At 42.6% G+C, this 22,597-nt stretch overlaps 1 protein-coding gene and 1 pseudogene across 3 annotated transcripts in view; both read left to right on the top strand.

Moving 5' to 3' along the window:
* FOXN3 (forkhead box N3) overlaps nt 1-22,597 on the top strand; it is a 391,024-nt gene that overhangs the window by 68,583 nt on the left and 299,844 nt on the right. The gene's annotated exons all lie outside the window — the stretch shown is intronic.
* Nucleotides 363-979, top strand: LOC122222670 (annotated as a pseudogene).

The raw sequence follows: 22,597 nt of genomic DNA, 5'->3' as shown, positions 1-22,597 counted from the left end.
TTTTTTTTTTTTTTTTTTTTTTTAAATTTTTTTTTTTTTCAACGTTTTTTTTTTTTTTTATTTATTTTTGGGACAGAGAGAGACAGAGCATGAACAGGGGAGGGGCAGAGAGAGGGAGACACAGAATTGGAAACAGGCTCCAGGCTCCGAGCCATCAGCCCAGAGCCTGACGCGGGGCTCGAACTCACAGACCGCGAGATCGTGACCTGGCTGAAGTCGGACGCTTAACCGACTGCGCCACCCAGGCGCCCCGATCCCATTCTTTTTAAGGGCCAAACGCAGGAAGGTACAGATTGAGAGTTGGCGGAGAAATGAGTGAACTTGATAAAACCATGACCAACTCAACAAAACAGTCTCGGAATGCATTTGTTTATTTGTTTTAATCATTCTAAACTTTACTAGTTATGATAACTCAGGTATTTGGGTTTATATTTTCCCAGGCAGTCTTGGAATATGACTGACCTAAGGGACCTTCAAAAGCATAGTTCAAATGCCCCAGTTTTACAAAAGAAGCCAGCCAGTCTCTCTTTCAGTGGTTCTGGCCAAGGTGGCAGCCATCTTCTCGGCATCATGGCCGCCCTCAGACCTCTGGTGAAGCCCAAGATCATTAAAAAGAGGAACAAGAAGTTCCTCTGGCCCCAGTGAGACTGAAACGTCAAAATTAAGCTCATTGACAATAGGGTGGGCAGAAGATTCAAGGGCCAGATGTTGATGCCTAACACCGGTTACGGGAGCAACAGGAAAACAAAGCACATGCTGCCCGGTGGCTTCCGGAAGTTCCTAGTCCACAAGGTCAAGGAGCTTGAAGTGCCGTGTGTGCAACAAATCTTACTGGGCAGAGATTGCTCCCAACGTCTCCTCCAAGAACCGCAAAGCCGCTGCGGAAAGAGCAGTGCCGCTGGCCGTCAGAGGCACCCATCCTGAAGCCAGGCTGCGCAGTGAAGAGAATGAATACACAGCTTATGTGCATTTGTGTTAGTAAAACCAGAAAACTATCCAAAAAAAAAAACCAAAAAACAAAAAACAAAAAACCACCCAAAGCAAAACAAAGGAAACCAGCAGGGTGTAAAAAGTGCTCAGGGATGCATAGCTATGTGGAAAATGAAGAGCAGGGGCCAATATTCTGGCCAGTTGACTCTTAAAAAAATTTTTTTTAATGTTTATTTATTTTTGAGACAGAGACAGAGACAGAGAGAGAGAGAGAGAGAGAGAGAGGGAGGAGAAGAGAGAAATGGAGACACAGACTCTGAAGCAGGCTCCAGGCTCTGAGCTGTCAGCACAGAGCCCAACACGGGGCTCGAACCCACAAACCGTGAGATCATGACCTGAGCTGAAGTCGGCTGCTTAAGCGACTGAGCCACCCAGGCGCCCGTGGCCAGTTGACTCTTCACGACAGTACCACCCAAATGATGTATTTAAAATGAAATGAGTAAGGAAAAGCACCTGTTCTATCCAGCAAATATTAACGGGCGCTGACCCTGTGCGTGCGCCTAGCAGGCTAGCTGGGAACGACGAGATCTTTATTGCACAGTTACGTTTGGAGGTGGGGGAACCCCACAGTGGCCGTTGAAACCGGTAAGAAAAGTGCAGGTTGTGATAAGTACTTAGCTAAGATACAAGGAATGTTGGTGACAGGCAACCAAGTCCACAGTACTGAAGGTTTAACTTTGTTAAAGTGCTTAACTCTTTAGGAACACCTGCATTCTTACCACTGACGGAAAATACATTGGATAAAACTGGAAACCCCCGGAGGTGCTCATTGTCACATGTCATGTCGTATCTCGACGGAGAGACCTCTCTGGCCAGGTAGTGAGCTTCCCATGACAGGATGCACATACCCAAATCTAGACTGGTGGCTACCTTAGGGCTCCTCCAATCATAGATACTGATTCAGCCGTGTCACTCGTTCGTTCATTTATTCATTCGATCCCTTCACGTTGCCGATACTTATTAGACATTTCCAACTTCCTGTTGAGCAGAAATGCTCAACAAAAATATTTTCAAGACCCACAAAGACACACTTATATCAAGGCCGATTCCGTACAAATTTCTGTTAGCAGCGGTCTTGGGACATTTTCTCCTCACAGATAGGATTTTTTTTTTAACTTAAAAAAAAAAAAAAGCTTATATATTTATTTACTTAGAGAGAGAGAGGGGCAGAGAGAGAGAGAGAGAGAGAGGAAGAGGGAGAATCCCAAACAGGCTCTGTGCAGTCAGAGAACAGCCCGACGCGGGGCTCGAACCCATAAACCATGAGATCATGACCGGAACTGACGCTTAACTGACTGAGCCACCCAGGCGCCCCACACATTTGATTTTTCAAGTCAGAGAGCTCATTCTTTTTCTTTCTGACTGGCTGCTTTCCTGCCCAGGCCAACTTTATATATAAGACTTTTGTTTTTCAACACGCAGTAACTGTGAAACTCTAGTGTGAGGCTTTGCTTTGTGTTTGGGTCTATGGTAAAAAGGTCTTTTCGAGGGCTGTGGTAAAAACTAACTTTCTTGACCAAGGGAAGCATCTGTTTTTAAACTCTTGATCTTATCACAGGCCACATGGTCACTTGTTGCTGGCTTTGCCGCTCTCCCTGTATTCCCTCAGAAATATCCTGGATCCCGAAATCTGCTGCAAATTTACTACGGATGGATTTTGCGTTTCCTTTCACTCCTGTGCTACCCACACCACTTGGAAGAAATCAAGTGTTTACCCTGCTGTTCTTTTTATTTTCTTTGTTCTCCAGATACATTGTGATGTCTGGAGCTCAGGTTTCATGGACAAGTAGAAACAGCCAGGGGCACTGTTTTTGTAATTGCATATTAAATTCATTTCCTTAAAAATTTGTCTTGAGAAGCATTTTCTTCGGACTTTCCTCCCATTTTGGTGTGTTTCTTTTTCTTTTGCCATAGGATCTATTTTGGTTTTGCCTAAGAAGACAGTCACCGTGGGCTACCCCTAACACACCTCTCTCTGTCACCCCTAAAGTGTCCCCTGTGATGCTTTCTAGACATGGAAGTTTGCTCCGTGCTAAGCAGTCTGGAAGATTTGACTCAGTAAATACCTCCCCTTACCCTTAGGGTCAGATAATGCCATTAGTCCCATTTGACTGATGCGGAAATAGGCCGAGAAGGTTTAATCAGTTTTTAAGCCAAAGTCACACAGTGTGTGTGAGTGGAGAGCAAGACTGAAGTTGTATTTATATAACTTAAAACTCTTTCTCCTGCTATAGATGCTAGCTATAATGCCCCCTTTATTTCTCCATTCTAGGCACCCCCCCCCCTTCCTTTTGAACTGTGAGAGAGTCCTTAAAATTAGAAGGGGGAGGGGCGCCTGGATGGCTCAGTTGCTTAAGCGTCAGACTCTTCATTTCAGCTCAGGTCATGATCTCACAGTTAGTGAGGTCAAGCCCCGAGCTGGGCTCTGCGCTGACAGCGCGGAGCCTGCTTGGGATTCTGTCTGTCTCTCTTTTCCCCCACCCCTGCTCGCATGCACACTCTGTCTCAAATAAATAAATAAACATTTAAAGAAAAGTAAGAAGGGGGAGGTGATTTATATATCATTTTCATTAGACCCGTATTTTCTATGTGCGTTTTCCAGAATGCTAGCCTGCAAGATGTTTCTAAAAAACAAACCAGAGTCTTGCTTTAAATTAGTTTGGTCAGAACTGTGCATTACATCACCTTCTAGGAGATTCTGAATTCACCTTTGCATATTAAGAGGTCTGAGATGTCCTTCAGCAAAAAAGTATTTTTATTTAAAAATTTAAAAATTTTAGGTGCGCCTGGGCGGCTCAGTCAGTTAAGCATCTGACTTAGGCTCAGGTCACGATCTCGTGGTTCGTGGGGATGAGCCCCGCATCAGGCTCTGTGCTGACAGCTCAGAGCCTGGAGCCTGCTTCTGATTCCGTGTCTGCCTCTCTCTCTCTGCCCCTCCCCTGTTCACGCTCTGTCTCTCAATAATAAATAAACGTTATAAAAAGGAAAAAAAAGCACAATTTGGAAAAGTCTTCAGTGAAAAGACAAATAATGAACTTGGTGCATTCCACTATACAAGTGAAGTTTTTGAAAAAGAAGTAGAAGAAAAGAAAACAGAATGCTCTTGGGTCCCCTAAAGATCACAGCCTCCTGCTTCACCCCATTCCACTTTAAAACTTTTATTTTTACCCACATTCCACCAAGGCAAGAAATGGGAGTCTCCTGCTCTGTATCTCCTACCCTGAGACTTGTATTTTTTTTTTTAATGTTTATTTATTTTTGAGAGAGATGGAGCACGAGCAGGGAAGGGGCAGAGAGAGAGAGACACAGAATCCAAAGCAGGCTCCAGGCTCCAAGCCGTCAGCATAGAGCCCGATGTGGGGCTCGAACTCACAAACTGAGATCATGACCTGAGTCGAAGTCGGACGCTTAAACGACTAAGCCACCCAGGTGCCCCCTGAGACTTGTTTTTGTTTTTTGTTTTTGTTTTTGTTTTTGCCTGAGACACGGCTAGGTTGATCCCCTTGAGGGGGAGGATCTGGGCTGTAGAATCTTTATGATCCAGCAGTGGCTTAGTAACTACGCAGAAAAATACAGAAATGACCTGCATTTGGAATAAAGAACAAATACAATATATGGATCTGTGTTTCTGAGTTGACTCTAGCCACGTGAATTACCCCCTCTTTGAGTGACAGTGAGGAATTTGAGAAGCTGCAGTAACTCATTTATATCACTAGGGTTCCATTTGGAAAATGATACCTCCTGGTGTCTAATTTAATTAGTAATTGTGTTTTCAGTTCCAATTGAAAGCCTCCGAAGAAAGGATGGTAATACACTGTGGTATTTGGTATTATTATTGTTATCTAATTATATTTACTAGTGTGACAGTTTTAGATTAAGACGCTCTTCAAGAAGGTACTTGTCACTGTTATCTAACTGGTTTTTCTCTTGTTCTTCCCCCACCTCCTCTGTAGTCCAATGTCCCGTATTCAGTGTGAGCCCTCTTTTACAGACCTATAAATGGATACACACAGTTGTGATGTTATTTTTGTTTGTTTCTTTTTTAACATATGGCCTGAGGTTCTACGGCAAGTCCATCGTGGATCCAGAGTTTGAGTCTCAAGTCTCTGAGATGCCACCTACGCCCTGAAAGAGGCAAGGTGGTCCCACCTTGGGGATGGCCCCAAGGGCGGATGGCCCCCCAGGAAGTCGGAAGATGTGGGGTCTGCTTTGGCTCTGCCGTTTACTTGTTGGATGGCTTTGGACAGGTCATTCATTTAGTCATCCAGCATTTTATGGAGTGTCTCCCCGGTGTTCTGTGCTCGCCCAGATGCTAGGACTACACAGATGAGTAGGACAGTGCCTCGTTCTTCAGCAACTTCCTGTGTAGAGTGTGGACTCAGCCACATAAACCAACGTGCTCAGGAAGATGCCGTGGTGCTTTGTGAAAGTGTGTGCAGGGGGAGCAGGGGCCCAGAGCAGGGAGGAACAAAATGGTCTGTGGCGCTGCAGAGAGGCTTCATGGCAGCAGCGATTGGGGGTTGAGTTTTGGGGGGAAAAAAAAATCATCGGGGGATTAGGTCGTGATAGCGTGTGGACTCTAGGCTTCTGTATAATTTCCTGGTCGTGGGAGCCAGTGAAGAGTTTTAAATAGGAAACAGCATGGTCATTTTTGCATTTTAGAGAGATACGTGTGGAGGATGAATTTACTAAATCTCTGTGAGCCTCGCTTTTGTCATCTGTAGGACGGACCCACTCGTCTTGCCTCATGGGTTCTTTTGGGTTGCGTGTCTCTCTTTGAAATGCAGCAAGAATGGCTAACGGTTGCTCACTGCTTTCTCAGCACGCAACCCTCAGAGCAACCCCGTGAAGGTCAGTCTGTTACTTGTGCGTTTTAGACGTGGGGACGGTCACAGAGGTGAAATACCCGGCCCAAGGACCCCCAGCGAGTACTAGAGGTACAGTCAGGATTTGGACTCACGTCTGCCAGATCCTGGAGCCCCGATTTCCCTTAGCCACCACGCAATGCCGTTAAGGGGCTTTTCCCCACTGAAACATCTTCGCTGGTGGCTGTCTTTTGCCTCTGGCGACCTGAGCAAAGAGTTGATGTCTTGGAAAGATTCAAGGTCAGCACCAAACCTCTGGCGACCTGAGCAAAGAGTTGATGTCTTGGAAAGATTCAAGGTCAGCACCAAACCAAATGTGCCATTATTTACAACTCTTTAATCTTTGTCTTTAATCGTGCGGTCCTTTCTCATTAAATGGAACCAAATTCGCGGAGTAGGTTATGGGACTTGAATTCTTTTGCACTAACTGGGTGTTACAAACAATGTGTGTTTCTGTGGACATAGACATAAATCTTCCTGCCAGGGTTAACAGAAAATCAATCATGTCTCTGACTCCCTCTTTTGGGGAGTTCTTTGGAAGATCCATATTATGAGTAGGTGAAAGTAAAATTGAAGAGGGTGTAATGAGTAAGGTAAAGTCCTTGGCCGGAGTAGGCTTGTCAAGAGAAGTTGCCGCAGGACCCAGCAGACAACGGGAAGGAGGCAGGCTTGGCGAAGTCAGCAAACTCTGCTTGTTGAAAAGAGAGTCTGGAAAATATTCTACAAGTTCACACGCTGGCAAATGCCATCCGAGGACAAGTTAATAGCACCTCTTTGGTAAAAAGTTTATTCACCCTGTTTTCTCTGTAGTGGGTCGCTGTAGGGTGAAAAAAGGCCGCATTATCTGCTTAACCATGAACGAGCGCCTTTAAGGATTGCTGCTTGAAGATGCAGGAGGTTCAAGAAGAATAATTAAAATAAAATGCTGTTCCATGTCCTGACCTGTGTTCAATGTGCCAAAAAAAAAAAAAAAAGCCCTCAAAAATGCCAGGGTTCCACATTTTGTGGTTTGGGAGGGATGTTGTGATCAGCCTTCAGCTGCTCATAAAAAAATAAATACTGCTGTGTTCTTATTTGGACCGTTTCTCGAGGATCTTTTAGAGTTGATTTGCAGCTGAAATTTCACCTCAGCTAAAAAAAAAAAAAAAAAAAAGAAAAAGAAAAGAAGAAGAGGAAGACGACGACGAAAGCTACGCAAAGCTGTGCCTTACTTAAAACATTAGGCATGTCATGCCAGAGTAAAATAATGGAATCAGAAAGAGAAAATGCTCCATTGAGATAAAACAGCTGTCTCTTACACTCACCACTTAAGTATAATTCATCTGCTGTTTGTAGGTTATGCTTTAATGGGAAGGAATATTAAGGGAATGAGAAAGGATTTCTTTATTAAATGGAAGCTCATTGCAAAAAAATATATACCCCCAACTGAAACAGCTGTTTTAGAAGAGCAGCTTCTGGAATGTGAGTGAAAGTATATCCCCCGAGATCCTGCCGCCCGGCATGTGGGAGTAAATAGATGTGCAGAGCCAGGGATAGAACAGACCTTGTGGCATCCGTGTGATGCCCTGCTCACTGGTTCTCAAACTTGGATGTACTCCGGAGTTGCCCTCCCCTGCTCCCCCTGCCCCCCACCCGGGGAATTTGACCAAAAAAAAAAAAAAAAAAAAAAATGTGATACCTGGTTCCACACCTAGAGATTCTGATTTAATTGCCCCGGGGTGTGGCCTGGGCATAGGGAGTTTCAAAAGCTCCCCCAAAGACTCAGGTACAGCAAAGTTGGAGGCCCACTGGCCTAGCTGGTGATAAATTTTCTTCTGTTCTTTGCAGCTGGGACAGTTTGCTGTGGGAACTTAGATTTGGAAGCCTCAGTCCTGAGTGGGGAGCAGAAACCTTCAAAGCCAGACTCAGGGAGCCAGACTTGACTAAGTCTTCAGTTTGATAGATTCCTCTCTTTAAGGGCTAAAAAGCAGAATTCCAGCGTTCTTTTGAAAAATGAGCCCTGAGATTTTTTTCCATCACAGAGAAAGCGTTAAGTATGTTCTCTCTGAACTTCATAGCAGGAAAAAAGAGGAAAGAAAATGAGTATATCCAGATTCAGGTAAAGTTCTAAGTAGCGTGATGGGGAGAGTGGAGAGGTATTGTTGACCAAAGTATCTTGGGGAATTGAGTCTTGACCCTAATTTGCTGCTGTTGAAAAAAAAAAAAAAAGGAAGGAAGGAAGAAAAAGAAAGAAATAGAACTATGTTCTTGATTATAGGTCAGATGATCAGAACCACTCAAGTGGGAGGTTTTCTTTCTGGTTTGGGACTTCTAGGGACTTGCAGACAATATGCTGTAACATAACTAAGAAGAAACGTGGTTTTTAGTTAGTACTTTGCTAACGACAAGCTTTGACCTTCAATAATTCACTTAACTTTTATGAGCCTGATTTTCGAAAATAGGAGTAATACTGTCCCATCGGTCTTCTACTCCAAAATAAGATGCACTTTGCTAAAGGACATTTAATTCCCTGCAGGCAGCTCCCTCCCAAGCCAATATATTAGCAGGGAATGACTGAGAACGGGAGTCTTTAAATTTTTTTTTTAACGTTTATTTATTTTTGAGAGAGAAAGAGAGACACACATAGAGCCCGAGTGGAGGAGGGGCAGAGACAGAGGAAGACACAGAATCCGAGGCAGGCTCCAGGCTCTGAGCTGTCAGCACAGAGCCCAACGCGGGGCTCGAACCCACAAGCCACGAGATCATGACCTGAGCCGAAGTTGGGCACTTAACCGACTGAGCCACCCAGGCGCCCCGAGAATGGGAGTCTTTACTTCACCACCCGGAAAGAAAGTTGGGAAGTCACAATGTGGGGTGGGGTAGGGGGTCTCCAGGTGGATCCAAGAGACAAAAAGGGGGCTGTAGTGGTGCTCATGAAACGGCGTGTGCCCTCAAATCTGGGGGTGCTGTTAAAATACAGATTCTGATTCAACAGGTGCAGGGAGGGGCTGTGTGTCTCACAAATGGCATTTCCAGGGGATGCTGATGGCCGTGAGCCCCGGGTCACACTTTGAGAGGCATGGCCGTTCAGAGCAGCTCTGTGCTGGGGTGAATGCTTTTCTTAGAGCCGCTGGAAGAGACTAAATCGTGGCCCGTGAAGACTGGTGTTGTGTGGCTGCTGGCCAAGCCACAGATAAATGAAGCACAGACATGAGAATAATTGTGTGTCTTCAAGATCATGTGGCCCGAAGCACCATGGTGTGATCAATGCCTCTTTATGTTCTGGATTGCCCTTTTTGTAGATATTAATTTTTATATACTTTCCATTCTCTATGTGACCTTAAGGGGAGCCTGAGTATAAAAATTTAGGTTTTTTTTCCAGTTTACCCCCATTTTTATTGAATTCTGGCATATCAGCCTCCTATCTTTCTCTGTGATTCAATCTAATAGAGCTCTTGAGTCTTTGTTACCCACATGTGCAGCATGTTATCTGGTGCCCGCAACGGTGATTTAAAAAAAAAAAAAAAATTCTGTAGGTAAGGGCCAGAATTATCTAAAATAATCATCCGGTTTACCTCATCCTCCTTGGGTTATCACTGGAAATGGTGGGGTACCATCAGCCTTCCAACCTTGTTATAAAGAAGATCCCCTAATTACGTATTTTTTGCCCAACTGATAGACTTGCGTTTTGCCGCTGTAAATCAGTGGCTGTGTTGTCTTTTCCCGATCGCTTCCTAATGTTCTTACGCGTTATCTAGGTTTGTAAAGTTTAAGAATAGATGTAGCTTTATGTGTTCTAATTTGAATCGTGGAGTTTGGAAAGGGAAGAGGGTTTAAAAAAAAAATATGGTTGTGACATGTTTATTATCAACATGTGAAAACGGAACCGATGATTATGTTGGTGGTAGGTATATATCGTACCTTGTCAACAGAAAGCTTTTATGTTTGCATATTTAACAGGGTATTTTCTTTCTTTAAAAAAAAAAATTAGAACTGATGATGTCTCTTGGAAGGCTTCAACACATTCTGGTTTAAAATAGTCCTCTATAACTAGGCTTCTTCTTGAAGTTTCCATGGCTTTCTCTCAGAACTGCAGACCTTTTGAAATTTCGCTGATTTTCACCCACTGCAGCCAGTTCCTTATTCTCTAAGCCCATGGTTCTTGAACATCAGAGTCACCTGAAAGGTTTCTTCCTTTTTTTTTTCCTCAAAAAAATTTTTTAATGTTTATTTATTTTTAAGAGAGAGAGGGAGGGAGGGAGAGAGAGACAAAGTGTGAGCAGGGAGGGGCAGAGACAGAGGGAGACACAGAATCTGAAGCAGGCTCCAGGCTCTGAGCTGTCAGCACCTGCATTTTTAACAAGGTCCTGCATTTGAGAAGCCCTGCATTAGGTAACTTGCAGATTACTTGCAACACTGTAAATGCTCTGATGGTAGTATTGAGCTTTCACAAGCACTGAGGCAAGGGGAAAGAGACAGTCATAAAGAAATGAGAACTCTTTGGTACTTGGTAATACCTACAGCATCTTCTCTGGCAAGCTGAGGTCAACCTGACCATGGTTGAACTTGTTTAGACGAGTTCAATTCTGTACCATTCCAGAATATAATTTTTAATTATTCCATTAATTCTAGAGAAAATGACAGGAGTATTTATTTAGAACCACTTACCTAAAAAGCATCATAATATTACAAATTGCTTATCATAATAAAGCAAGCTCAAATAATCAGATTCATTCATTGTATACTCTGCCAACAAATTTTGGAAATACCAAGAGATTGGAGTAAACAGATGAGCCTGTAGATCTGGGAGATTTGTTTGGGGCCAGTCCACTGCAAGTTCTCTGTCTTTCTCTCTTCCTTCCCCCTTTCCTTCTTTCCTTCCTCCCTCCCTCCCTCCCTTCCTTCCCTCCTTCTTTTAAGACTTTTTAAGTAATCTTTACACCCAGCGTGGGGCTCGAGCTTACAACACTGAGATCAAGAGTCCCATGCTCCACTGACTGAGCTGGCCAGGTGCCCCTCTTTTCCACCTTTCTCGACAGCCACGGGACGATACAGTAAAACCTGAAGTTCATAATGATAATCCTGAGGCATTGTCTAATCCAGTGGAAAGTAAACAGCAACAAGCAAATATTTTCTGGAATATCTACACTATTCAGTTTTTCAGAACCAAAAGAGCTCCCTTCCTGGATAAAAGAAGAGTCTAATGTATTTTTTTCTTTTAAATCGATTAAATGGCAAACATTTGGAATTCTTAGGTGTTACTTCCTTAAAGGAGGAAAGTAGTATCTGACATTGGCAAATATATTTTTTGCCCCAGTTTTCAGTAATTATAAGTGAAAAGAAGACGACCAAGGTCAGAGAGCGGCAGTAGGGAAAGACAATAAAAGCATCTAGATGGCACAATTGTGTAAAAATATTTTGTATTCCTCTTAATAGTAAGCAGTGCCACAAAGAAAACAGTGGCAGTATCTACTTAATCTGAAGATTGGTGGCGGGAAGTGTTGTACAATATAACTAGTAATTAATGTTAAGCATTATGTTTTTGTTTTAAAATATTTTTTTAACGTTTATTTATTTTTGAGACACAGAGAGAGACAGAGCACAAGTGGGGGAGGGGCAGAGAGAGAGAGGGAGACACAGAATCCGAAGCGGGGTCTGAGCTGTCCCCTAAATGTTTAGGTGCCCCTAAACATCGTTTAGATTAAACAGACCTTTTATGGACGAGGAAGTAACGAGTATAGATTTTTAAGGTCTAGAGTGAGACTTAAAGAAATTTGGGTTTTATGGCGGGCTGCTGTGTGGGTTGTATCTCCAGACTCCAGGGTTTTATTCCTTTTACTCTCTACGGATTCTTTGGTGGGAAACTTTGAGAAGCTTGTCTTAAGATATAAGGTAATCTTTTTGAAAAATACCTTTATTGGGGTATACTCAGTATACAATATGTTGCACATATTCAGAGCGTGCAGTTGGATACGTTTTGACGTATGTATACACCTGTGACTCCATCCTGACAATCAAGATAATGAAGATACCTGCCACCTGCAACAATTTCTTCCTTCTCCTTTGTAATGTCTCCTTTCCTCCTTCCCCACCCCCATCAAGTAGGCCAACGACCTCTGATCTGCCATCTGTCAGTACAGATTACTTTGCACCGTCTAGAATTTTAGGTAAGTGCAATCACATAGTATGTTCTTTTGGAGGGAGCATATCTAGCTTCTTTCATTCAGCATAACGATTTGAAGATTCATCCACGTATGTAAGATGTGTGCATGCGTACAGTAGGTATTTAGCCACTCTAATACGTATGTAGTGGTAGTATCTTTAATGTTTATTTATTTTTGAGAGAGAGAGAGAGAAAGAGAGAGGCAGAGCACAAGCAGGGGAGGGGCAGGGAGAGAGGGAGTCACAGAATCTGAAGCAGGCTCCAGGCTCTGAGCTGTCAGCGCAGAGCCCGATGTGGGGCTCGAACCCATGAACCATGAGATCATGACCTGAGCTGAAGTCGGATGCTTAACCTAAGACTGAGCCACCCAGGCGCCCCGGAAGGACAGACATTTTTAAATTTTCAAGTCCAATTTATCAGTTATTTTTTTTCTTATGGATTGCACTTTTGGTGTTATATCTGAGAGGTATTTGCCTGACATGATTCTCTCGCTTGTTTTTCTCTAAAAGCTGTTTAGTTTTACATCTAGATCTGTGGTTCATGTCGAGTTAATTTTTGTATGTGGTACAAGGTATGTATTGAAATTCAGTTTTTAAATATATGGATTTCAAATGGTTCCAGAACCATTTGTTGAAACAAACTTGTTTCTCTACAAAATTACTTTTTCCTATGTGTAAACTTAATTGACCAAATATGTGTGAGTCTATTTCCAGATTCTATTTTGTTCCATCAATCTATTTGTCTATCTTGATGTTAATACCATACTGTTTTGATTATTGTAGCTTTATAATAAATCTCAGGGTCATGTAGTGAAATTCCTCCAAATTTGTCCTAGTAGGCTATTGTTTTGGCTATTCTGGGTCCTTTGTGCTTACACATGAATTGTTAATCAGCTTGGTAACTGCTACAAAAAAGCATGATGTTGAATCTTTAGATCAGTTAAAGAGAATTTGTACCTTAATGGTATTGAGTCTTCATGAGCATGGTCTATCTGTCTATTGATTGAGGTCTTTAATTTCTCTCGGTAAGGTTTTGTAATTCTTAGCGTACAAGTCTTGCACAAGTCTTGTGGATTTATCCCTCAGTATTTTGATGTTTTCATGTTATTTTAAATTCTGTATTTTTAAATTTCAATTTCTGATTGTTTGCCAACATAAATATGGCTGCTTTTTGTTTATTGATGTTGTATCATGCTATCTTGCTGAACTCGCTTTTTCTAGAATTTTTTTTTGTAGATTGGGATTTTCATCAAAGATGATCATATTATACAAATACAGTTTTACTCCTTCCTTTCCAATCTGATTACCTTTTACTTCTTTTTCTTGCCTTATGGTTCTGGCTAGACCTCCAATACAATGTTAAATAGAGGTGGTGAGAAAATTTTGCCTTGTTCCTGATCTTAGGAGGAAAGCGTTTAGTCTTTTATTTTAAGTATGATCGTAGCTATGGATTTAGGGTTTTCTTTTTTCCCTCTTTTTTTATAGATACTCATTATTAAGCTGAGGAAGTTCCTTTCTATTCCTAGTTTGCTGATAGATTTTACCAAGAAGAGATATTGGATTTTGTCAAATACATTTTCTGTGTTTACTGAGATGATCATGTGACTTCTGTTTTAGTTGTTAGTACATTTACTGAGATGATCATATGACTTTTCATTTTTAGTTGTTACTATGGTGAAAACTTTTTTTTTTAAGTTTATTTATTTTGAGAGAGAAAGAGAACATGAGCTGCAGAGAACATGAGCAGCTCTCTCTGAGCGGCAGAGAGAGAGGGGGAGAGAGAGAGAGAGAGAGAGAGAGAGAGAGAGAGAGAGAGAATCTCAAGCAGGCTCTGTGCTGTCAGCCCAGAGCCACACAGGGGGCTCAGTCTCACAAACTGAGAGACCATGACCTGAGCTGAAATGAAGAGTCAGACGTTTAACTGAATGAGTCACCCAGGCACCCCAAACTTTTTTTTTGTTAAGAATTTTTGCATGTATATTCCTGAAAGATATTGGTGTTTAGTCTTCCTTCATTGTATATCTTTGTCTGGTCTTGGTACTGGAGTGATTCTGGTCTCATAGAATAAATTGGGAAGCATTCTCTCTTCTTCAATTTCCTAAGTGTTTGTGTATTATTTTTATTTTAAAATTCTGGTAGAATTCACCACTTTAACTATCTGGGCTTGGAGTCTTTGAAGGGAGATTTTAGCCTCAAGTTCAATTTTACTAATGGATGTGGGTTTATTCAGATTATTTGTTTCCTTATCATGGATCTTTATTAATTTGTGTCTTTCAGGAAATCTGTCAACTAAATTATTGGATGTATTGGCATGAAATTGTCCATAATGTCCACTTATTATACTTTTAATATCTACAGACTGTAGTAACATCACTTTTCTTATTCCTGATATTTCTTATTCCTGATATTCCGGTTTGTGTTTTTTCTTCCTTTTTTCCTCTAATACAGATTAGAGATTTATCAGTTCTTAATGTTTATTTATTTCTGAGAGGGAGAAAGGGAGAGAGAGAGCACACGTACATGATCTGGGAAGGGGCAGAGACAGTGGGGGGACAGAGAATCTGAAGCAGGCTTTGTACTGACAGCAGAGAACCCGGTGTGGGGCTCAAAGTCACCGTGAGATCATGACCTGAGCTGAAATCAGTCGGATGCTTAACCTACTGAGCTACCCAAGTGCCTCGAGATTTATCAGTTCTAACTGAACTTCTGAAGGAACTAGCTTTTGGTTTCATTGAATTTTCCCTATTTTTTGTTCGTTTTCTATTCAATTGATTTTTTTTCTCTATTATATCTTTTCTTCTGTTTGCTTTGGGTTTCATGTCCTCTTTTTTTTCCAGTTTCTTAAGGTAGAAGACACTGAAATTGTTGATTTGGGACCTTTCTTTTTGTTTAATACAAATTTTAATTTGTACAGATTAATACAAGTTTTGTTTAATGTTAATTTGGTGTTTTAAATTTTCCTCTTACTCTGCTTTACAAATTGTAATATGTTGTTTGCATTTTCATTCAGTTCAAAACACTTTCTCATTTTCCTTTTGATTTCTTCTTTGACTCATGCATTATTTAGAGATATGTTATTTATTTTTATTTTTCAATTATTTGGGAATTTCTCAAATAGCATTCTGTTATTGATTTCTAATTTAATTCCATTATGGTCAGAGAACACACTTGTATAACTTGAATCCTTTTACATTTTTTGATATGTTTTATGGCCCAGAATGTGAACCATCTTGGTAAATGTTTTGTGTGCGCTTGAATGGATAGAATTCTGCTGTTGGGTGTACTGTTCTTGACATTACATCGATTTTGTTGATACTATTGTTCAAGTCTCCTATCTTTACTGATTTTCTGTTGACCTATCAGTTTTTAAGAGAAGGTTGCCGAGATCTATGATTGTGGATTTGTCTACTTTTCCTTGCAGTTCTGTCACTTTTCTTCATGATTGATTGATCGACTGATTGCTTTTGAGAGGGAGAGAAAGTGCACTCACGAGTGGCGGGAGAAGCAGAGAGAGAGAGGGAGAGAGGGAATCCTAAAGAGGTTCCACGCTGAGCGTGGAATTAAGAGTTGGTAGCGTAAGTGACTGAGCCACCCAGGCTCTAAATATTTAGGGTAGTTATGTCTTCCTGACCCTTCTATCATTATGAAATTATTTCCTTTACCTTGGTGACATTCTATGATTTGAAATCTGCTTTGTCTGCAATTCATAGAACCATTCTACTGCCTTTAGATTAACGTTAGTATAGTATATTTATTTATATTTGTGACTTTATATTTCAAGTGGGTTTCTTGTGAGCAACATGTAGTTTGATCTTATGTTTTTTCTCATTTGACACTCTGTCTTTTGAATGGAATATTTAAGCTATTTACATATATATATATATTTTATTTTTTAACATTTATTTATTTTTGAGACAGAGAGAGACAGAGCATGAATGGGGGAGGGGCAGAGAGAGAGGGAGACACAGAATCCGAAACAGGCTCCAGGCTCTGCGCGGTCAGCACAGAGCCCGACGCGGGGCTCGAACTCACGGACAGCGAGATCGTGACCTGAGCCGAAGTCGGCTGCCCAGCCGACTGAGCCACCCAGGCGCCCCTAAGCTATTTACATATGATTATTGGTCTAGTTAAGTTTAAATCAACCACTTATTTATTTATTTATTTATTTAGAGAAAACACTTTTTTTTTTAATCTTTATTTATTTTTGAGAGAGAGAGACAGAGTGCAAGCAGGGGAGGAACAGAGAGAGAGAGAGGGAGACACAGAGTCTGAAGCAGGCTCCAGCTCTGAGATGTCAGCACAGAGCCCGACGTGGGGCTCGAACCCATGAACCGTGAGATCATGACCTGAGCCGAAGTTGGATACCCAACCAACTGAGCCACCCAGGCACCCCGGTTATTTGTTTTATGTTTGTCCAATCAGCCCTTTATTACTCTTATTACCCTTTTGTTCTTTTCTGCCTCCCTTTGGATTAATCGTTCTTTTTCGATTCTCTTTTATCTTTTTTGTCTACTTAATACCTATATCTCTGTATTATTTTATTTTATTTTTTATTTTATTTAAGGTTTTATTTTTATGCAATCTCTGCATCCAGTCTTGGGCTCGAACTCACAACCAAGGATCAAGAATCACATGCTGAGGGCGCTTGGGTGGCTCAGTCGGTTGAGCGTCCGACTTCGGCTCAGGTCACGGTCTCATGGTTTGTGAGTTCGAGCCCCGCGTCGGGCTCTGTGCTGACAGCTCGGAGCCTGGAGCCTGCTTCGGATGCTGTGTCTCCCTCTCTCTCTGCCCCTCCCATGCTTGTGCTCTGTCTCTCTCTGTCTCTTAATAATAAATAAATGTTTAAAAAAAAAAAGAGTCACGTGCTGTACAGACTGAGCCAACCAGGCACCCACTCTTTGTATTATTGTAGTAGTTCCTTTAGCATTTGTAGTATACATCATTGTCATGGTCAACTTTGAAGTTATATCCTACTATTAATGTATAGTACAAGAATCTTAAAAGAGTACATTGCTATTTTTTTAATTCTGGCCTTTGTGCTATAGGTGTCCTATATGCTTTATTACTTCTATGTTATAAACCCCACAATTCATTGTTAGTATTTTTGTTTTAAAAATCAATTGCCTTTTAAAAAGGCAATTTTAAAAAGATTTAAATATAAGGAACAGGTCTTTTATATTAATCTACATAGTTATCATTTCTGGTGCTTTTCATTCTTTTGTGTATATCCAGAGTGCCATCTTGACTCACTTTCCCTCTGCCTAAACGACTTCCGTTAACACTTTTTATAGTGCTGATCTACTGGCAGTGAATACTTTTAGTTTTTGTAGGTCTGAAAAGGCATTTATTTTACTTTGTTTTTAAAAACTATTTTCATTAGATCTAAAATTGTAATTTGACAGTTTTTTTTTTCTTTCAGTACTTTGAAGATGTGGCTCCACTGTCTTGTGACTTGCATTGTTTCTGATGAAAAATCTACTGTCGTCTTTATCTTTGGTCTTCTGTCTCTAATGGGTTTTCCACTCCTTCTGAGTACGTCCACCATGTTTTGTTTCTGGTTGTTGTTGTTGTTTTTTTAATCCCTTTCCCCCACCAAAGTCTGACTATGAATGTACCCATGGCTTTCTTTGTATGTACCTTGTTTGGTGTTTATGGGTCTTTTTATTTTTTTTTAATATTTATTTATTTTTGAGAGAGAGAGAGAGAGCATGAGTGGGGGAATGGCAGAGAGAGTGAGGGAGACACAGAATCCAAAGCAGGCTCCAGGCTCTGAGCTGTCAGCAGAGAGCCTGATGTGGGACTCGAACCCACAAACTGTGAGATCGTGACCTGAGCTGAAGTCATATGCTCAACTGACTGAGTCACCAAGTGCCCCTGAATCATCTTTTTATTTATTTTTTATGTTTTTTAAATGTTTATTCATTTCTGAGAGAGAGACAGAGAGAGAGGGAGAGAGAGAGAGAGAAAGAGACAGAGTGTGAGTGGGGGAGGGGCAGAGAGAGAGGGAGACACAGAATCTGAAGCAGATTCGAGGCTCTGAGCTGTGAGCACAGAACCCAGCATGGGGCTCGTACCCTTGAACTGTGAGATCATGACCTGAGCCAAAGTCGGACGCTCAACCAACTGAGCCACCCAGGCGGCCACCCCTGGGTCTTTTCAGACATGAAAGTGTATGCCTTTTTTAAAGTTATGTGGTTTATTTTAATTCCAGTGTAGTGAACATACAGTGTTATATTAGTTTCAGGTGTACAATGTAGTGATTCAATAATTCTGTACTCAGTGCTCATTGCGGTAAGTGTGCTCTTTAATATCTCTCACCTATTTCACCCATCTTCCTCCCCTCAACACCTAAAAATTTATATCTTGAACCAAATTTAGGAAATTGTATCTTCAGATAATCTTTGTGTCTCATTCTTTATCTCCCTGTTCTCTCTTCTTCTTAGACTTTAATTGCTAGCTATGGATAGTCTCATAGGTCCCCAAGGTTCTCATTTTTTCCAGTCTTTCTTTCTCTCTGTTTTATAGACGGAATAAGTCTGTTTTGTCTTTGAGTTCATAGATTCTCTTCTGTTCTCAAGCCCATTCAGGAGATTTTTAAATTTCCAATTTTAAATTTTCATTTGGCTCCTGTTCATTATGAGTGTATTTTGCTTTTCATGCGTATTGATTTTTGTGCTGAGGTATCACGTGCATGGTTTTAATAGGCTTTTAAAATCCTCATCGGTTAATTCTAACATCTGGGTCATCTTGGGGTCAGTCTTTTTGATTGCTTTTGACTTTCCTCTTGAGTACGGGCTATATTTTGTTTCTTGACATGTCTAGACATTTTGGAGTATAACCTGGAGGTTATGAATGATAGATTGTAGAGACTCTGGGTTCTGTTATTCTTAAAAGATGTTGAGTTGTCTTGTCTTGTGTCATTAGGCAGTTATCTTGAGTTGACTCTGATTCCAACCCTTGTCTCTTTTTGTGGTGGACTGTAGCCTAATCTCTCCACATCTCGTTTAGCCTTAGCTTGGCTGCTTGTAATCTTCCCCACACATGGGTAGCTGCAGATCAAGGTAGAGTTTTTACCTGAGACTTGGGGCTTCCCTTTCTCAGACTCTCTACTTCATGGGGTTTCACCCCTCACTTTATATCTGCTGTGTTTGTACTGGACTCTGCCTTCTGGTTCTTCAAGCCGATAATACGTGGGGTTTGTATCCATGTTTTAAGAGCCCCATGTGGCCCTGACTAGTGACAAGTCTTAAAAAATGCAAAGTGTACCCATCGCCTTCCCCTTCTTTCAAGGGTAGACTCCCCTGTAGTTTTTGCTTTCTTCTGCATTCAGGTGGTATTTTTGTTTGTTTGCTCATTTGCTTGGGTTTTAAATCTAAGGTCGGTAGTTGTTATTTTCAAGAGGATTGGTCTGTTAGTAACTACTCCGTTATTACAAAAAGCAAAACCCTCCTCTTTCCTGGACTGTGAAAGTTCTGTCGCTGGTTCTAGGTTCTTCCGTCTCCCTCGGCTTCACCCCCTTCCGTGAAGGCATTGCTGCCTCCCTCCTACCCTGGGCAGTTCCAGTCTTGACTCCTGCTGTTCCTTGAGAGATTATGTGCTCTCGTGTCCATTCCATTGGTCTCGTTTTCTCGGGACAGACTTCATAGCCCTTCATATCTGACTTTCCGGTGCCAGGCTCTCCCCCTCCATACGATCTTCAACACCTACAGCCAGAACTTCCTAATGAAATAAACCTCCACGTTCCTGCCTCATTCAGACGGCTTCAGCAGATCCCTGCTGCCTAGGACGGCTGTCTCCTCACTCACAGACAGTGATACGTCTGTACTTCTGGAAGCCAGCTGCCCTTGCAAATCTCACACCCCTTTCTCCATAGTTTTCTAGCTTTCCTGAGGGTAAGGGAGGCAGAAGGAATGGAAGTGTGTCACCTCAGCCGCACAGTTAGGACTGTACCCCAGCATTGGCCCAGACACCTCAGAACTTCCGGAGAAAGAAGAACATGGTTTTCCTTCAGGTATCCCGGCATCCTGTGGCTGGCCGCCTGAGCATCCACAAGCCTTCCCAGCTGAGCTCAGCCGAGCTGTCTGGCCTCAGTTACTTCCTCCAGCATCACCATTTCCTCCAGCTGGCCCACCGTCCCTTTGAGCAGCCCCACCGTGCTTGTTCACATCTCTATGAATGGCTGCTTGTGAAGAATTCATTCCAATTCCTGTTTCTTACATGAGCTCTTCCCTGATTGCCAGTGATTGAAAGTCATCTGTCTCTATGCTGGGCCTTTCTGTTTCTATTTTTGTTTTTGTTTTTTAAGGCTCTGTGAGCCATCCTTGCCCTCCATTCCAAAGCTGACCACCATTTTTAAACTTCTTTTCTTTAATGTTTATTTATTTTTGAGAGAGAGAGAGAGAGCGAGCGAGCATGAGCGGGGGAGGGGAGGGGCAGAGAGAGAGGGAGACACAGAATCCAAAGCAGGCTCCTGGCTCTGAGCTGCCGGCACAGAGCCCAACACGGGGCTCGAACCCACGAACCGTGAGATCATGACCTGAGCCAAAGTCGGGCACTTAACCGACTGAGCCACCCAGGTGCCCCATATTTTTCAGTTATCTAACAAGTTTTTGTTACAAGTCACAGAGACCCACGGAGTGCCTGGGTGGCTCAGTTGGTTAAGGTCCGACTTCAGCTCAGGCCCTGATCTCACGATTTGTGAGTTCGGGCCCCTCATCGGGCTCTGTGTTGACAGCTCAGAGCCTGGAACCTGCTTCAGATTCTGTGTCTCCCTCTGTCTCTCTGTTCCTCCTTCACTTGTGCACATTCTCTCTCTCTCTCTCTCTCTCTCTTTCCCTCCCTCCCTCCCTCCCTCTCACTCTCCCAAAAATAAATGAACATTAAAAAAAAATTAAAAAAAAACAAACCAAGTCACAGAGACCCCTTCAAACAAACTTAGTTTTCTGAGAATGGGGGAAAATATATTATAAGGAGACCTGGGAGTCTGACTTGCCATTTTCCATTTTCTGAATCCCGAGTCTCTCTTCCTGAGAAAGATAATCTGATTGGCCAGGCTTGGGCCAGATTTGTGCCCCTCCTCCAATCAGTCTAGGCCAGGGAACAAGGTGACATGGTTATAAATATGGCAGCCTGGTGTAGCGCCTTTGAGGGGTCTCGGGACTGATCAAGGAAGACGATATGCCTACGAGTAGCAGTAGTATATACAACCTTTGTTGGGCAGTACTCAGGCAGGTTTACATGGGGCTGCAGGGGGTGGTGCCCCCGAGAACAGGAGTCCGTCCACAGAGTGTAGCGGGAGGGTTGAGGGTATCTACCTCTTCAGAAGGGGAGGAGGGAGGGTCACTCCAGGGGAGAGGATAACTGGAGAGGGTCTCACGTGTGGCTAGGTGATGTTCACCAGCGTGTCAGGGCTGGTCTCTGTCAGGAAGCTCCAAAGGGCAGTGGTGGCTTTGGGGTTTATAACCACAAGGTTGTATCTTGTCATTGGCTAGCAGATGCTAGGTGTGGTTTTGTAAGGTATGCAAAACCGGCAGGCTTTAAATAGCTAAAAATCTGCTTGTTTGGGCTATTAAAAAAATAATGGGATGTGTAAGAATTTGAGTTAGGCACCAGCAGACTTTTGGGCTAACAGGTCTGAGTGCAGTGAAGAAATAAACACCCCAGGAGCCAACATGGGTCATCTTTGGCTCATGTGTATAACACCCAGACTTAACCCTGTTGATCTTGGGATTTGGGAGGCTAGTTGAAAGGAGAAGGAGACCCTGTCCGGAGAAAGTAGAGGCTCCTACAATGGTTCTTGCATCTCCTTCTGCAGTTGTCTGCGTGGTGTAGACGGCGGTGTGCACAGTTGCAATTGACATATTACCTGGAGGTCGCTGAAAGGAGCCTATACCTTATTACACATGGTAAATGTAAAACCATGTTTATTGAATGAATGAATGAATGAATGAATGAACGAATGCTTTTCTTTTCTCTGCCATCTACTTGTGTAAGGTCATATCCCTTATGGCACTTTCCCTGCCTGGCCTCCATTTTTTTTATTTTTTATTATTTTTTTTACTCTTCTGGGCTCCTCTGTATCACTCCTTTGATAACATGCCAACTTACGTGGTTGCGTCTGCCCTCCTGCTGAGATCACGCGCTCCGCAAAGGCGTGAAAATGACATGCATCTCTTTAATCTTTCACCTTGTTAGAGTTGTGCCCTGCCCCGGGAGTGGAGAACCCTAACCTATTTGGTTGGGTGCCTGCTCGGGGAAGGACCTGGTCCTCACGTGAACAGGAAGCGCGGGGTCTGGAACTCCAGTCCTGTTTCAGGAAGGCCTTGGTGGTGGCCCAGTGTGCCTCATCCTCGAGAGCCAGCACAGTCGGGAGGTGAAATGATAAAGTCAGTGCCAGAGAGAGTGCGGAGGACAGACAGCTGATCAGGGTCTGTGGACAGGTCGAGGCGAACAGTTCGGGGCCGAGACTAGGAGGGCCGGCCAGAGTGTCTTTTCTGCGGGTTGTCTGCCTCACAAAGCTACCGGAAGCCTGATCCTTGGTGCCTAGCACAGAGCTTTGCGTACGGTAGGAGGCCACGAAATATCGTTCTACGTTCCTGAGT

Source organism: Panthera leo, chromosome B3 (genome assembly GCF_018350215.1).
Source record: "Panthera leo isolate Ple1 chromosome B3, P.leo_Ple1_pat1.1, whole genome shotgun sequence".
NCBI classification, from domain to species: Eukaryota; Metazoa; Chordata; class Mammalia; order Carnivora; family Felidae; genus Panthera; species Panthera leo.
Note: the sequence above shows the minus strand (reverse complement) of the source record. Positions and strands in the feature narration are given on the sequence as shown.